At 43.6% G+C, this 17751-nt stretch overlaps 1 protein-coding gene across 8 annotated transcripts in view; it reads right to left on the bottom strand.

The window, feature by feature from the left end:
• The window catches only part of PAIP2 (poly(A) binding protein interacting protein 2), a 27908-nt gene extending 10157 nt beyond the window's left edge, over window positions 1–17751 (bottom strand). Inside the window, exons 1-3 of one of the 8 annotated variants that reach the window (XM_063810733.1) lie at window positions 16187–17208; window positions 14273–14363; window positions 14063–14178 (exon numbers count right to left, since the gene is read on the bottom strand). The gene's annotated coding sequence lies outside the window, so the exon portion shown is untranslated. Of the gene's footprint in view, window positions 1–14062; window positions 14179–14272; window positions 14364–16186; window positions 17209–17615 lie in introns of those variants that run through there. The other 7 variants (XM_016953904.4, XM_054685222.2, XM_054685223.2 and 4 more) reach the window with 7 other exon arrangements.

The raw sequence follows: 17751 nt of genomic DNA, 5'->3' as shown, positions 1-17751 counted from the left end.
ACTTTGGTTAATCTGCATCTGAACCTTATCATTAAGTTAGGTACAAAGACACCCCAATATAAACAGGTTTTCATTATTTTCCCAATTTGTATCCTGTCCCAACTTATGCCCATAAAATCCTACTTTTCACACCGGGCACTGTGGCTCATGCCTGTAATCCGAGCACTTTGGGAGGCTGAGGCGGGCAGATCACTTGAGGTCAGGAGTTTGAGACCAGCCTGGCCAACATGGCGAAACCCTGTCTCTACTGAAAATGAAAAAAAATTAGCCAGGTGTGATGGTGCACACCTGTAATGCCAGCTACACAGGAGGCTGAGGCAGGAGAATCACTTGAACCCAGGAGGTAGAGGTTCCAGCGTGCCAAGATCGCACCACTGCACTCTCCAGCCTGGGAGACAGAGTAAGACTCTGTCTCAAACAAATAACTTAGCTGGGTGTGGTGGTGCACACCTGTGGTCCCAGATACTCAGGAGAGTGAGGTGGGAGGATCATATTAGCCCGAGGTCAAGGCTGCAGAGAGCCATGATCGCACGCCACTGCATTCCAGCCTGGGCAACAGAGCAAGACCTCGTCTCAAAAAAAGAATTTACTATTTTAAAGTGTTTGATTCAGTGGTTTTAACACACCACCATTACCTAATTCCAGAACATTTTCACCACCCCAAAAGGAAACTCCATACCCATCTGTAGTCACTCTCCATTTCCCAAGCCCCCCAACTTGGGCAACCACTAGTCTACTTTCTGTCTCTATAGATTTGCCTATTCTGAACATTGCATATAAATGGAATCATAAAATATGTGTCTTCTTCTCATGTCTGGCTTCTTTCACTTATTACAATGTTTTCAAGGTTCACCTATGTTGTAGCATGTATCAGCATTTCATTCCTTTTTATTGCCAAACAATATTCCATTGTATAGAGATACACATTTTATCTACTCTGATTAATGAGCATCTGCAGTCGTTTCCACTTTTTGGCTATTAATAATGCTGTTATCGGTATTTGTGTACAAGTTTTTATATGAGCACATTTTTAGTTCTCTTGAATATATACCCAATGTGTTCAACGCTAGTCAGTCTTTTAGCTGTACATTTTCAACTGTGATAGAAAAAATGAGCAAAAAAGGTAGCTGACTCCCTCCCCACCACCAGACACAATCCTCACTCCCAATCCTTTTCCCAAAAGTAAGCACTGCTAATGTGGTATATATTTTTCTTAAAAAGTAAACACATATGCAACAATAGTATTGCATTTAAGGGCCTTACAGTCATCATCTATTTAATACTCACAAGTCCTGTGGATGTAGGGATTATGGTCAAATTCATTTCCATGACAAAGAACTAAGTCTTAAGTAACTTGTTCCAGGTTACACAACTAGTGAACAGTGGAGCTGAAATTCAAGTCAAGGTAGCCTGACTCTAAAACATGCACCAGGGCCCAGCACTTGGTGAGTCTGAGGTGGGCCTCCAGACCCAGCTGTTGAAAACCAGCATGGGCAACATAGTGAGACCCCTATCTCTACAGAACTACTAAAAAGAACTGCCAATGCAATGATAAACTTCCAGAGGAATGCTTAAGAAAAAAAAAAACAACAGTTCAATTCTGGTAAAACACCTCTGTGGTATTTTAAACTACCCTGGTGCCATCTCCCATTTGCAGCTTGGTAAGCCTTGAAGACAATAGCCTGCATTCTTGGTACAAGCTGGAGGTAGCAATATCAATATTATTTTTATTTTTTTGAGATGGAATCTCGCTCTGTTGCCCAGGCTGGAGTGTAGTGGCGTAATCTCAGCTCATTGCAACCTCTGCCTCCTAGGTTCAAGCGATTCTCCTTCCTCAGCCTCACAAGTAGCTGGGACTACAGGCACGTGCCACCATGCCCCGCTAATTTTTGTATTTTTAATAGAGGCGGGGTTTCACCATGTTGGCCAGGATGGTCTCTATCTCTTGACCTCGTGATCCGCCCGCCTCAGCCTCCCAGAGTGTTTGGATTACAGGCGTGAGCCACGGCCCCTGGCTGCAATATAATAAATATTAACAAAAAACTCTGGTTGTTTTGACCTGGCTCCCTGAAGGACTGGCTCAAGAGTTTGCTATGGGGAGTGAGGTGGGGCAGTAGCACACATATTTGTCAAAAACAGTTAAGGGTAAATTTAGTAGCAATAACGGGGCAAACAATCAACACAGTAAAAAGCCTGGGAAGAAAAGCTGGTGAAGGAGATGCTTTGAGAGTAAGAGCTTTGAAAAGCTCCCACATATCCTGGTAGTCCTAGAAAGCCATAGGCATGTCAGTGCTGAGCAGATGTTCAGAAAAGACCTGAAAAGGCTCTAAGTTTTCACCTCTGGCTGAATTTCAGGCTCTGCCCATGCAGGAAGTGAAGGCAAAGGCAGAGCTGTTGAAGGTGTGCCTCAACACATCCATAGGACCCATATACCAAGACTAGGGGAGTTGTTTTTTGCTTAAAGGCATTTAAAAAAATATCTGTCAAATCACTAGCTGACCACTAAGCTAATGGAAGAGAGATTTCAATGGCCCACACAGAAAAAGAATACAAATTTTACTAAACTCTTTCAGAAAAGGCACTAAAATGACAACTACAATAAGTGGCAACAAACCTGGGGAGAATCTAATTTCCAGAATTGCCACATTATATCATTCAAAATGTCTTTTTTTTTTTTTTTTTTTTTTCTGGAGACAGAGTCTTGCTCTGTCACTCAGGCTGAAGTGCAGTGGCTCAATCTCAGCTCACTGCAACCTCCACCTCCCGGGTTCAAGCGATTCTCCTGCCTCAGCCTCCCTAGTAGCTGGGACTACAGGCGCATGCCAGCACACCTGGCTAATTTTCTGTATACTTTTAGTAGAGACGGGGTTTCACCATGTTGGCTAGGCTGGTCTCGAACTCCTGACATCAAATAATCCACTCGCCTTGGACTCTCTCTCAAAGTGTTGGGATTACAGGCGTTAAGTCACCGTGCCCAGCCCGAAATGTCATTTTCAACAAAAATTATGAGGCATGCAAAGAAATAAAAAAGTATGGCCCATACACAGGCAAAAAATAAATTAACAGAAACTGTCCCCAAGGGAGCCCAGATATTACATTGGACAAAGACTTTATTTATTTATTATTTTTGACGAGGAGTGTTTTGCTCTTTTTGCCCAGGCTGGAGTGCAATGGCGCGATCTTGGCTCACTGCAACCTCCGCCTCCTGGGTTCAAGTGATTCTCCTGCCTCAGCCTCCCGAGTAGCTGGGATTACAGGTGCATGCCACCAGGCCTGGCTAATTTTTATATTTTTAGTAGAGACGGGGTTTCACCATGTTGGTCAGGCTAGTCTCAAACTCCTCACCTTGTGATCTGCCTGCCTTGGTCTCCCAAAGTGCTGGTATTACAGGCGTGAGCCACCGTGCCCAGCCAACTTTATTTATTTAATGTATCGTTTTTGAGACAGAGTTTTGCTCTGTCACCCAGGCTGGAGTGCAATGGCACGATCTCAGCTCATTGCAATTTCTGCCTCCTGGGTTCAAGTGGTTCCCCTGCCTCAGCCTCCCAAGTAGCTGGGATCACAGGCACCCAACACCATGTCTGGCTAATTTTTGCAGCTTTTAGTAGAGACGGGGTTTTCACCATGTTGGCCAGCCTGGTCTCAAACTCCTGACCTCAGGTGCCTCCCAAAGTGCTAGGATTACAGGTGTGAGCCACCACGCCCAGCCTATTTATTTTTTGAGACTGAGTCTCCCTGTGTTGCCCAGGCTGGAGTGCAGTGGCTTGATCTTGGCTCACTGCAACCTCCGCCTCCTGGGTTCAAGCGATTCTCCTTCCTCAGCCTCCCAAGTAGCTGGGATTACAGGCGCCCACCACCACACCCAACTAATTTTTGTATTATTTTAGCAGGGAAGGGGTTTCACCATGTTGGCCAGGTTGGTCTCGAACTCCTGACCTCAGGTGATCTCCCCGCATCAGCCTCCCAAAGTGCCACTGTGCCTGGCCAAAGACTTCAAATCAAGTATATTAAGTATGTTAAAAGAGCTAAAGGAAACCATGTAGAAAAAAATAAAAGGAACCATAGAATGATGTCTCACCAAATAGAGAATATCAGTAGAGACAAATAGTGGGCCGTGGTGGCTTACACCTGTAATCCCAGCACTTTGAGAGGCCAAGGCAGGCAGATCACCTGAGGTCAGGAGTTCAAGCCCAGCCTGGACAACATGGTGAAATCCTGTCTCTACTAAAAATACAAAAAATTTAGCCGGGCATGGGGGTGCATGCCTGTAATCCCAGCTACTTGGGAGGCTGAGGCAGGAGAATCGCTTGAACCCAAGAAGTGGAGGTTGCAGTGAACAGAGATCATGCCACTGCACTCCAGCCTGGGCAACAAGAGTGAAAACTCTGTCTCCAAAAAAAAAAAAAAAAGAGAGAGACAAATAGAAATGTTGGAGTTTAAAAGTAAACTGGGCCAGGTGTGGTGGCTCATGCCTGTAATCCCAGCACTTTGGGACTTTGGAAGGCTGGGGCAGGAGGATCACGAGGTCAGGAGTTCAAGACCAGCCTGGCCAACATAGTGAAACCCTGTCTCTACTAAAAGTATAAAAATTAGCCAGATGTGGTACCACGTGCCTGTAGTCCCAGCTACTCAGGAGGCTGAGCCAGGAGTATCGCTTGAACCTGGAGGTGGAGGCTGTAGTGAGCTGAGACCACGCCACTGCACTCCAGCCCGGGCAACAGAGCAAGACTCCATCTCAAAAAAAAAAAAAAAAAAAAAAAAAAGGTACAACTGAAATGAAAAATTTACTAGAGGGGTTCAACAGCAGATATGAGCAGAGAGACAAAAGAATCAGCAAATTTAAGTTAAGGTCAATTGAGATTTATCCAGTCTGAGAAGCAGAATGAGGAAATGAAGAAAAATGAACAGAACATTGAGAGACCCAGGAGACATCAATTGTGCCAAAATATATACAATGGAATTCCCAGAAGAAAAGGAGAATAGTTCAGAAACATTTGAAGAGATAACAGCCTAAAACTCCCCAAATTTGATAAAAAGACACAAATCTATGTATCTAAGAAGCTCAATTAACCCAAAGTAGGATAAACTCAATATGACCCGTACCAATACACATTACAATCGAATTGCTGAAAGACAAAGAGAGCATCTTGAAAACACCAAGAGAAGCAACTCATTACATACAAGGGATCCTCAATAAGATTAACAGCTGATTTCTCACCAGAAACCATGGAGGTCAGAAGGTAACATATTCAAAATGCTGAAAGAAAAAAAATCGAACCAAGAATTCTTTATCTGGCAAAACTACCCTTTCAAAAATGAAGGAGAAATTAAGTCACTGACAGATAAGAAAAAATGGACAGAGTTTGTCACTAGTAGACCTGTCCTATAAGAAAAGCTAAAGTGAGTCGTTCAGGCTGAAATGAAAGAACTCTATAGACATTAAATTGAATCCACACAAAATTAAAATGCCAGTAAAAGTAACTTATACAGGTAGTCACAAAAGTCTGTAATAACATATTTTGGCTTATTACTCCTCTTTCTTTCTGCATTATTTAAAAGATAAGGCTGGGCACAGTGGCTCATGCCTGTAATCCCAGCACTTTGGGAGGCCGAAGTGGGTGGATCACCTGAGGTCAGGAGTTCGAGACCAGCCTGGCCAACATGGCGAAACCCCGTCTCTACTAAAAATACAAAAAAATTAAGTGGGTGTGGTGGCAGGCACCTGTAACCTCAGCTACTCGGGAGGCTGAGGCAGGAGAACTGCTGGAACCCGGGAGGCAGAGGGTACAGTGAGCCGAGACAGCGCCACTGCACTCCAGCCTGGGCCAACAACAGCGAGACTCTGCCTAAAAAAAAAAAAAAAAGACAATGCATAATATAAGAATTATAAATCTATGTTAATGGACATACAATGTATAAAGATGTATTTTGTAGTAACAAATTACAAAAGACATGTAATTATTTTGTAATTACATTATTACAAATGTAATAATGGTGGGCGACAGGAAGCTATATAGTCTTTTGGATACGCTTGAAACTAAGCTGATATTAACTCAAACTGAATTGTTACAAACCAAGATGTTAATTATAACCTCCAGGGTAACCCTTAAGAAAATAATACACAGTAAAAATGTGTACAACAGCTGGAGTATATCATCATCCTATTCAGAAATAGCCAGAAACAAATGTCTTTAACATCCTAAGAGTCAATGAGCTCAAACCTATATATGTTGAGAGTCTCCCCTGGCTGAGAGAATGCTTTTCTCCAGAACAAAAATAATTAAAACTTAGAGGAAATGCTGGAAACACAAAAGAAGGCCCTAATTTGCTTGAATGACTTTTAAGGACCGAAAACAGATAATGACTTAACAATACAGTAAAAAGACAAACTCTGGTACAAATAAGTCACAGAGGAAAACAAAAAACACAAAACTGAGAGGCTGACTATACTCAGCTGTTACTTTTTTTTTTTTTTGAGACAGAGTTTCATTCTTGTTGCCCAGGCTGGAGTGCAATGGCTCACCACAACCTCCATCTCCCTGGGTTCAAGCGATTGTCCTGCCTCAGCCTCCCGAGCAGCTGGGATTACAGGCATGCTCCACCACGCCCGGCTAACTTTGTATTTTTAGTAGAGACGGGGGTTTCTCCATGTTGGTCAGGCTGGTCTCAAACTCCCAACCTCAGGTGATCTGCCCACTTTGGCCACCCAAAGTGCTGGATTACAGGCGTGAGCCAACGCACCCAGCCTCATCTGTTACTATCTTATCTTTGGCTCATGCCTCATTCTGACCCACTATAAAACTGGCAGGTAGGCTGGGCGTGGTGGCTCATGTCTGTAATCCCAGCACTTTGGGAGGCTGAGGCAGGAAGATCACCTGAGGTCAGGAGTTCGAGACCAGCCTGACCAACATGGAGAAACCCTGTCTCTACTAAAAACACAAAAGTAGCCGGGCGTGGTGGCACATGCCTGTAATCACAGCTACTCGGGAGGCTGAGGCAGAGGTTGCGGTGAGCCAAGATCACTCCATTGCACTCCAGCCTGGGCAACAAGGACGAAACTCCATCTCCAAAAAAAAAAAAAAAACCTGGCAGGAATTAACTGAGAAAGCCAATATTTTTTCCCCAGGTTTTTTACAGCCTGTATTTGTTTCAAGGCATGTTATGCTTTAAAACCCTAAAACTGTCAGAAAATATATCAAAAATAAAAAATGTTCAGTATTAATCTCATGCAAAGGAGATAACACGTCTTGATAACACGGCAAGACTAACTCAGAAAAACTAGTTTAATGTATCTAGTAGTCATTAAAATACATGTAAATCAGATTTCCCTAGTGAAAATCACAAAATAAATGTGATTATCCAAAATGCTTAGAACCAGAAGTGTTTTGGTGTTTTTTTTTTCTGATTTTGGAATACTGTATTATACTTGCAGTTGAGAATCCCAAATCTGAAATTTTGAGTGTCATGTTGGCATTCAAAAAGTTCTGGACTTTGGAACAGTTCAGATATCAAATTTTCAAACTGGGATGCTCAACCTGTCATAAACAGTAATTTTTCACTTTATGCTTTCAGTATTCATTTGAAAATTTTTGGACAGCAGGGTCTTTGCACAAATTTAGGATCAATTTTGTTAGGAAAGCAAGCATTGAAGTGTAGGCCGATGCGGGAGGATCACTTGGGGTCAGGAATTCAAGATCAGTGTGGGAAACATACCAAGAGCCCATCTATACAAAAAACATTTTTAATTAGCTGGGCATGGTGGTGTTCACCTGTAGACCCAATTACTTGGAAAGCTGAGACAGGAGGATTACTTGAACCATGATTGCACCACTGCACTCCAGCCTGGGTGATACAGCAAGACCCCATCTCTCAAAAAAAGAGTGACAGGGATGAATGTAAAAAGTACACACTACTTACAAAAAAAAGAAAAAAAGTTAGGCATACAAATGTCTAAAGCGTATATATTTTTTCCCTCTCCGATCCTATCATAGAGGTAATTCATCAATGTTAACAGCTTAATATGTATCCTTTCATAATTCTTTGTTTATATAAACACGCATAAAGCATTTCTGTATTTTAACAGAATTATATTAAATACATTACATAAAATCTTCCCTAGTCAACAGGTATTGGTATACTTCACTTTTTAATGGATACAACACCACTTATTCAACCACCCCCTTCTGATGTACATTTATGTTCCCACTTTTTGCCATTACACACAATCTTGCTATGATCACTCTTTTTTTTTTTTTAGTAGAGACAAGGTAGTAGTGCTTCGTATAGGATATATTCCTGTAAGTGGGAATAACTGTGTCAAGGGCCATGTGCATTTTAACTGTAAGAGATGACAGATTATTTATAAAAATGTGGCAATACGCATTCCTATTATAGTGTTTGGGCGCATCCATTTTGCTGCATCTTCAGCAATCCCAGATATTATATATGTATTGTATTTTATTTTTGCAATCAGATGAGCTAAAAATGACATTTGTTTTTCTTTACAGCTTCTGGGAAGTCTTTTCCCACATTGAGATTATATTTCCTGTATTTTCTCTCAATATTTTTATAGTTTCAAGTTTTTATATTTAAATCTTTAGTTCATGTGAACATTTGAATATGTGAAGGATCTATATTTTTCCATATAAATTACATCATCCCCCACTAAAGAAAGCTTATTCCTCATGTTTATCATAATTGAATTCCCATTTGTCTGAATCTATTCTGAGATTCATTATTCTGTAATTGTGTATTTCTATACCAATATCAAAAACTGAAAGAGGACAAGGAACACAAACCTTTCATCTAGATTCATCAAACAGTCTTTTGCCTGTTTTCTCTATTTTTTTCTTTTTTTTTTTTTTGCTTAACCATTTGATAAGTTGCAGGTATGATCTTTCAACCTCAACTATTTCAATTTTTTATTTTTTATTTTATTTTATTTTATTTTTTTGAGACAGAGTCTCACTCTGTCACCCAGGCTGGAGTGCAGTGGCACAATCTCGGCTCACTGCAACCTCCACCTTCTGAGTTTAAGTGCTTTTCCTGTCTCAGCCTCCCGAGTAGCTGGGACTACAGGCGCATGCCACTATGACACACTAATTTTTGCATTTTTAGTAGACATGGGGTTTTGTCATGTTGGCCAGGCTGGTCTCCAACTCCTGACCTCATGATCCGCCCACCTCGGCCTCCCAAAGTGCTGGGATTACAGGCATGAGCCACCGCGCCTGGCCTGTGATTTCTATTTCTAAAGTACAAGAATGATGTATATATTACACTCATCTTTTTTACTTAATCTGTTCAATTCTGAAAGTGGTTTATCCAAGTCCTCTACTACAGTAGATAGAATATGTGACCCAGTCTGAGAATTTCTGTCTCATAAGGAATTAACTTTTTTTTTTTTTTTTTTTTGAGACAGAGTCTCGCCTTTGCTGCCCAGGCTGGAGTGCAGTGGCGCGATCTCAGCTCACTGCAGTCTCTGCCTCCAGGGTTCAAGCAATTCTCCTGCCTCAGCCTCCAGAGTAGCTGGGATTACAGGCGCCCGCCACCACACCTGGCTAACTTTTATTTCTTATTTTTATTTTTTGAGACAGAGTCTCACTCTGTCGCCAGGCTGGAGTGTAGTGGCGCAATCTCGGATCACTGCAACCTCTGCCTCCCGCGTTCAAGTGATTCTCCTGCCTCAGCCTCCCGAGTAGCTGGGATCACAGGTGCACGCCACCATGTCCAGCTAACTTTTCTATTTTTAGTAGAAACAGGGTTTCACCATGTTGGCCAGGATGGTCTCAATCTCTTGACTTTGTGATCCACCTATCTCAGCCTCCCAAAGTGCTGGAATTACAGGTGTGAGACACTGTGCCCAGCCAGGAATTAACATTTTTGATAACTGATGTTTCGTTTTATGTCTTTCATAATAATTTCATGTTTACTTTTCTTATGCTTTTTCAAATGTTCTATTAACTATTTCTTTTCTATAGCGTTTATTTTCCCACACTTAATAACTTTAACTATTTTCCTATCAATTAAAAATGTACTCCAAGGGCGGGAGGCAGTGGCTCATGCCTGTAATCCCAGCACTTTGGGAGGCTGAGGCGCGTGGATCACAAGGTCAGGAGATCGAGACCATCCTGGCCAACATGGCGAAACCCGGTATCTACTAAAAATACAAAAATTAGCCAGGCATGGTGGTGTGAGCTTGTAGTTCTAGCTAGTCAGGAAGCTGAGGCAGGAGAATTGCTTGAACTCAGGAGGCGGAGGTTGCAGTGAGCTAAGATCACACCACTGTACTCCAGCCTCGGCGATAGAGCGAGACTCCGTCTCAGAGAAAAACAACAACAACAACAACAGCAAAAAACAACTCTATACATCCATTTAGAATGCCTTTCCTTCTCCAATATACCCAACCCAATGCCTACTCTGAGCCAAGGCAAGCCCTTTAAAATTATTTTACTTACACACTTCTTCCCTCCCCAATCTTCAGTTTTGTGGAAGTTAGCACTGGTAGATTCCTACTATTAGGTTTTCTCTTACTATGTTTTAAAATAATTTTTGAATTGAATACTTGACAATTCACATTATCATCCATTTATATTTTACTAAATTCATCATTCAGGCCATGCACAGTGGCTCACGCTTGTAATCCCAGCACTTTGGGAGGCTGAAGCAGGCAGATCACCTGAGGTCAGGAGTTCAAGACTAGCCTGGCCAACATGGCGAAACCGTCTCTACTAAAAATACAAAAATTAGCTGGGTGTGGTGGCAGGCACCTGTAATCCCAGCTACTGGGGAGGCTGAGGCAGGAGAATTGCTTGAACCTGGGAGGCAGAGGTTGCAGTGAGCCAAGATTGTGTCCTGCACTTCAGCCTAAGCAATAAGAGTGAAACTCTGACTTAAAAAAAAAAAAAAAAGATACAAAGATTAGCTGGGCGTGGCCAGGCACAGTGGCTCACGCCTGTAATCCCAGCACTTTGGGAGGCCGAGGTGGGCAGATCATGGGGTCAGGAGATCTAGACCATCTTGGCTAACACGGTGAAACCCCATCTCTACTAAAAATACAAAAAAAAATTAGCCAAGTGTGGTGGCAGGCACCTGTAGTCCCAGCTACTCGGGAGGCCGAGGCAGGAAATTGGCGTGAACCCGGGAGGCAGAGCTTGCAGTCAGCTGAGACCACGCCACTGCACTCCAACTTGGGCGACAGAGCGAGACTCTGTCTCAAAAAAAAAAAAAAAAAAAAAAATTAGCCAGGCTTGGTGGTGCTCCCCTGTTGTCCCAGCTACTCAGAAGGCTGAGGCAGGAGAATTGCTCGAGCCTGGGAGGCAGAGGCTGCAGTGAGCCAAGATCACGCCACTGCACCCCAGCCTGGGTGACACAGCAAGACCCTGTCTCAAAAAATAAAAATAAATAAATAAATAAATTCATCACTCGTAGTTTTTGTTTTTTGTTTTTTTTTGACATGGAGTCTCACTCTGTTGCCCAGGCTAAAGTGCAGCTGCACGATCTCGGGTCACTGCAACCTCTGCCTCCTGAGTAGCTGGAATTACAAGTGTGTAACACCATGCCTGTGCCTGGCTAATTTCTGTATTTTTAGTAGAGATGGGGTTTCACTATGTTGGCCAGGCTCATCTAGAACTCCTGAACTCAGGTGATCCGCCCACCTCAGCCTCCCGAAGTGCTGGGATTACAGATATGAGCCACCACACTGGCCACTCATAGTTGTTTCTTATATTCATCATCTTCCCCTAACTTCCTATCTTTGTAAAATAGTTCAAAAGGCTACCTGAGGATTTATCATTCTAAGCCAGTGTCCAAAACATCTTTTTTTTTTATGGATGTACCATAGTTTTTTAAAAATTATTATTATCCTTTAAGTTTTAGGGTACATGTGCACAATGTGCAGGTTAGTTACATATGTATACATGTGCCATGCTGGTGTGCTGCACCCATTAACTCGTCATTTAGCATTAGGTATATCTCCTAATGCTACAAAACATCTTTTGCCTTCATGTTTGAATAAAAATGTTGTATGGCCTGGCGTGGTGGCTCAGGCCTGTAATCCCACCACTTTGGGAGGCCGAGGTGGGTGGATCATTTGAGGTCAGGAGTTCTAGAAAAGCCTGGCCAATATGGTGAAACCTTGCCTCTACCAAAAATACAAAAATTAGCCGGGCATGGTGGTGGGCGCCTGTAGTGTCAGCTACTCAGGAGGTTGAGGCAGGAGAATCGCTTGAACTCGGGAGGTGGAGGTAGCAGTGAGCCAAGATCGCGCCACTGCACTCCAGCCTGGGCGACAGAGCGGAACTGTGTCTTAAAAAAAAAAAAAAAAAAAGTTGTAACATGAGTATTTCCATGTAAATGTGCTAAAAAAAATTAGTTGTAACAGAATTCTGAGATGTCTGTGCTTCCTGTTGATAATCTATTGTCAATAATTCCAACTTTCAATGTTGTAGAAAATCAATTTTCTTTCCTTTTAAAAATCCTGTTCTAGGCTGGGTGCAGTGGCTCACACCTATAATCCTAGCACTTTAGGAGGCCAAGGGAGGTGGATCACTTGAGGTGAGGAGTTTGAGACCGGCCCTGGCCAACATGGTGAAACCCCATCTCTAGTAATACAAAAACTAAGCCAGGCATGGTGGCGCACAGCTGTAGTCCCAGCTACTCGGGAGCCTGAGGCAGGAGCACTGCTTGAACCTGGGAGGCAGAGGTTGCAGTGAGCTGAGATGGTGCATTCCAGCCTGAGCAACAGACTGAGACTGCATCTCAAAAAATAAAAATAAGCTGGGCGCAGCGGCTCACGCCCAGCACTTTGGGAGGCCAAAGCGGGTGGATCACGAGGTCAAGAGATTGAGGCCATCCTGGCCAACTTGGGCGAAACCCCGTCTCTAAAAATGCAAAAATTAGCTGGACGTGGAGGTGCACGCTTGTAGTCCCAGCTACTCGGGAGGCTGAGGCAGGAGAATTGCTTGAACCTGGGAGGCAAAGGTTGCAGTGAGCTGAGATGGTGCCACTGCATTCCAACCTGAGCATCAGAGGGAGACTGCATCTCAAAAAATAAAAATAGGCCAGGTGCGGTGGCTCACGCCTGTAATCCCAACACTTTGGGAGGCCAAGGGGGTGGATCATGAGGTCAAGAGATTGAGACCATCCTGGCCAACATGGTGAAACCCCGTCTCTAAAAATACAAACATTAGCTGGGCGTGGTGGCACATGCTTGTAGTCCCAGCTACTGGGGAGGCTGAGGCAGGAGAATCACTGGAACCTGGGAGGCGGAGGTTGCAGTGAGCCGAGATTGCGCCACTGCACTCCGGCCTGGCGACAGAGCAAATCTCCGTCTCAAAAAAATAAATAAAAATTTAAAAATCCTGTTCTAGACGACAGCTTAAGATGTTTTAACAAATTCATATATTTCACCAGATTTTGGATAGGTAAGAGCAATTTTTTCCCAGTACTACTGCCTGGAAGTCAGCAAACCCTTTCAATTTATCAACTTAGGGCTTTATTGTGTCTTCAGCTGTTTTTTTCCCTCCTGAAATGCCTCTTAGACATATTGGTTTCCAGCAGTGTCCTTTTATATTGTCTATGGAATTTTAAAATACAGAAATCTTTTAGGTTTTACAATCTTTCTCCACTAGTTTCATCTTTTAAGAATTCTCATTAAAATTCAAATACAGGCCTGGTGCGGTGGCTCACGCCTGTAATCCCAGCACTTTGGGAGGCCGAGGTGGGCGGATCACAAGGTCAGGAGATTGAGACCATCCTGGTTAACACGGTGAAACCCCATCTCTCCTAAAAATACAAAAAATTAGCCAGGCATGGTGGCAAGCGTCTGTAGTCCCAGCTACTCAGGAGGCTGAGGCAAGAGAATGGCGTGAACCCGGGAGGTGGAGCTTGCAGTAAAATGAGATCACGCCACTGCACTCAGGCCTGGGCAACAGAGCGAGACTCCGTTTCAAAAAAAAAAAAAATTCAAGCATAGTTCTCTTCTGTTTCTTTCATTAATCTACCTCCATAGGCACCATCTTTTCTCATTCCCTTGGACTCTGTTTTGAACCACTGTGATCCTTACCTTATTTGCATATTTTTTTAATCGTATTTTACGCATATATACGTTGAAGCATACTTCCTTTGGCAGTTAAAGAGGATCGCAACATTTTTCAATTGGTCTGTTTTCCACTCTGAAGTCTGTGAAAAGCACCGAATTTTTTGTTTTACTATTTGGCACAGTAAGGTAACGATTAAAAAACATGGGCTCTGGGCTGGGCGCGGTGGCTCACACCTGTAATCCCAGCACTTTGGGAGGCCAAGGCCGTTGGATCACGAGGTCAGGAGATCGAGACTATCCTGGCTAACACGGTGAAACCCCGTCTCTATTAAAAATACAAAAACAAAAGTAGCCAGGTGTGGTGTCGGGCGCAGCTACTCAGGAGGCTGAGGCAGAAGAATGGCATGAACCCTGGAGGTGGAGCGTGCAGTGAGCCGAGATCGCGCCACTGCACTCCAGCCTGGGCAACAGTTGAGCAAGACTCCGTTTCAAAAACAACAACAACAACAACAACAAAAACCCATGGGCTCTGGAACCAGGCTGCTTTACTAACTGTGTGACCATGGCAAGTTATTTAACCTGAGTCTCGGTTTCCTCATCTGTTGCATGGGAATTAATAATAGTACCTAGTTAGAGAACCTGGCACATAACAATTGGCATTAACTATCTCGGTGATTAAATATTTAGGGCAGTTAAAGGTCTCTAGACCAAGGGACAAGGTAAAAATTAGAGATCTTAAATCTACAGAGGTGAAACAATGTCACAGGAAAACCCCAAAGTCTACCCTAATCTCAACTGTAGTGTAACAAGGGTAATTAGGTGAGAGCAAGAATGGGTCATCCTAACTGATAAAAGCTCAAGTACATTAGAAATGCCACCCAAATTTATACAAACTGATATAAGAAGCAGAGGCTATTCAAATTCTCCAAACGTGTGCCCATCCAATATGGTGGCCATCGGCTACACAGATCTATTTGATTAAAATTTAGTTCTTCATTTACACTAGCCACATCTCAAGTGCTCATAACCACACACAGTACCTACATCATTGGACAGCACCACTCTAAACAATGAAAAAATTAAGAAAAAAGGGAGTTTTTTGGAACTGAACCTTAGCCTATATCAAATGCAAACTATTCATGCACCTGTGCAACAGGTGGTCTAGATCACAAAGGCAATGACTTGGACAACTTTAATCTTAGACCACAGTCAGAAGACGTAGGTTCAAATCCCAGCTATGCTACATAGCCACCTTAAAGTACCCTAGACCTGTCACTAAATCACACAGCACCACATAATGGTTAAGAGCATAGAATCTCTGGACTATCTGGATTTGAATTCCGACTATCATAGCTCTGTGACATTGGGAAAGTTACTTCACATCTCATTTGTCATCTTCATTTTACAGTAGGGCCTACCTTCTAGCTATGTTGTGGATCAAATTAGTTAATATTTGTAAAGGCAATGAGAACAATGCCTGGCATTATTGTTATATAAATATTTGCTAAATAAAAATAATCTTTCAGGCTTCTATTTCTTTAATTCCCAAATGGGCAAGATAAAACTTGCTCTGTTGGGAGGCCGACGGGGGCGGATCACAAAGTCAGGAGATCGAGACCATCCTGGCTAACACGGTGAAACCCTGTCTCTACTAAAAATACAAAAAATTAGCCAGGCGTGGTGGCAAGCGCCTGTAGTCCCAGCTACTAGGGAGGCGGAGGCAGGAGAATCGCTTGAACCCGGGGAGGCGGAGGTTGCAGTGAGCCAATTGCACCACTGCACTCCAGCACTCCAGCCTGGCGACAGAGTGAGACTCCATCTCAAAAAAAAAAAAAAAAAAAAAAAACTTGCTCTGCCCATTTCACGTTTCATGATAATGAATGACAATAGGATGTAAATTACAAGAAAATGTTTTAAAAGCACGAAAGGTTATTAGATTACAAGTGGGCAGAGGTCTTGCCTTCCACATTCTTTAATCTCCCACAGTATCAACCAAATTGCTGTGCTAAGTGTTCAAGTTTTTCACTAAAACTGGAGCATCACACTCTAGAGTCATAAAGTGATAAACCTGAATAAAGTGCAGAGTGCTTATTTAAGGAAAAGCCTGCTATAAACTCATTCTGACCAAAAGAGGGTGAAATTACCTACCTCAATTTGAGTTCCTAAGGAGCAACGTGCACAGCCTTGAATCATTAGAGGAAATCTCCATTCCCTAACCTCCATCCCTTAAAGAAACACAAGTGGGTTCTATAGTTCTTGTCAAGTTACCTATCCTGTGATTTTGTGTGTGTGTGGAAAAGTTTTATTCAAGTTCACAACTGACAAGTAGTATAAACAGACTAATTTTCCCCAAATATCCTGTCTTTCACTAACTGGAAACAGAATCACAAAAGCGAATAGTGGAGTCTCATTAAAAATTATTGTAGAGAACTTTTACTTATTGCAAACACAACCTACGCCAGAAGAAATTTCAAAAGCGACTTAATGAAAATATAAACCAACACCTGATCTAACTGCGCTAATGAAATTTGTGAAAAAACAATGCCACCACGTTCCAACATTAGCCAGCACACCCAACATGAACATCTACTTTCCGTTGAAATAAACGTCAAAGGCTGTCAGCTGCTACACCTTCCAAGGCAAATTGGAAGCCAAATTCTTTCTAGAGTTTGGGGTTTTTATGAGTTGATACGTGTGCCAAATCAGGGAAAAAAGAAACAAAAGGAAGCAGGTAAGACCCCTTTTAGGAGTCCCTAAAAAATATCACTGCTGGCTGCTGCAACAAATGTTTTGAAGACCTAAGTTCACCACAAGCCTTATTTATTTCTGGTGGCGATGGTGGGGAAGGAGGAGAGTAAGCACAGAAAATTATTAAAAGGTAAGAGGACCTTAAAGTTCATCTAACTCAACGCCCTCCTAGGGTAAGGGTTCCCAGTACCCCAAAGGTTCTTTTTTCCAGGGCATGAGCCGCAATACAACCAAAAATAAGGGGTAGCGATGGCGAAGAAACGGGAGAAAGACGATCTTCTGATCAGGCCGGTCGACGGTTGCAGCGTTCCCCCAGGACGCCAAGAGCCCGCCAGTCCCTCCGCCCCTCTCTCCCCAAACCCCAGCCTCTGCTGAGGCGCGCACGCGCAGCAAGTAGGGGCTGCGCGTGGCGACGCGCAGGCGTAAAGCGGGTAGAAACAATAAGCTTTGTTGCCGAGGCGGTGGGAGGGGGGGCAGGGGAAAGGGTACCCGGCGGAGGGATAAAGGACCGGGAGAATGGGGAACAGGAGAAAGCGCTATCCCGGCAACCCTCGCGCCACTGAGGACCCGGATAGAGAGCTGCGAGATCCAAATCATTAATAATGACAATGAAAAAAAAAAGCGACGGCCATGTCTCGGAGAAGACAGAGACGAAGTCGGCCCAAGCTCATCCCTCAGACTTGGTGGAAAGAGGCAATGAACAACGGAGGCCGCAATGGACTCGGTGGCCAACCACCCAGGGAACCCTTTAGGCCCCTCTGCCGTCGCCGACTTGCTGTCCCTCGACCTCCGCACCCCTGTCGCCACTCTGCCCGAGAGGACCCCTCACCCAATGCACAGCAGCGGGGACGGCAGCCAACGAATCCTGTCGGCCTCCGCGGATCTCCACAGGCAGCGCCGCTCCCCCGCTCGACGTGCGCTTCGCCCGCCGCCTCCCTTCTCCAGTCCAAACAAACACCCCAGCC

This window comes from Pan troglodytes, chromosome 4 (assembly GCF_028858775.2).
Source record: "Pan troglodytes isolate AG18354 chromosome 4, NHGRI_mPanTro3-v2.0_pri, whole genome shotgun sequence".
NCBI lineage: Eukaryota > Metazoa > Chordata > Mammalia > Primates > Hominidae > Pan > Pan troglodytes.
Note: the sequence above shows the minus strand (reverse complement) of the source record. Positions and strands in the feature narration are given on the sequence as shown.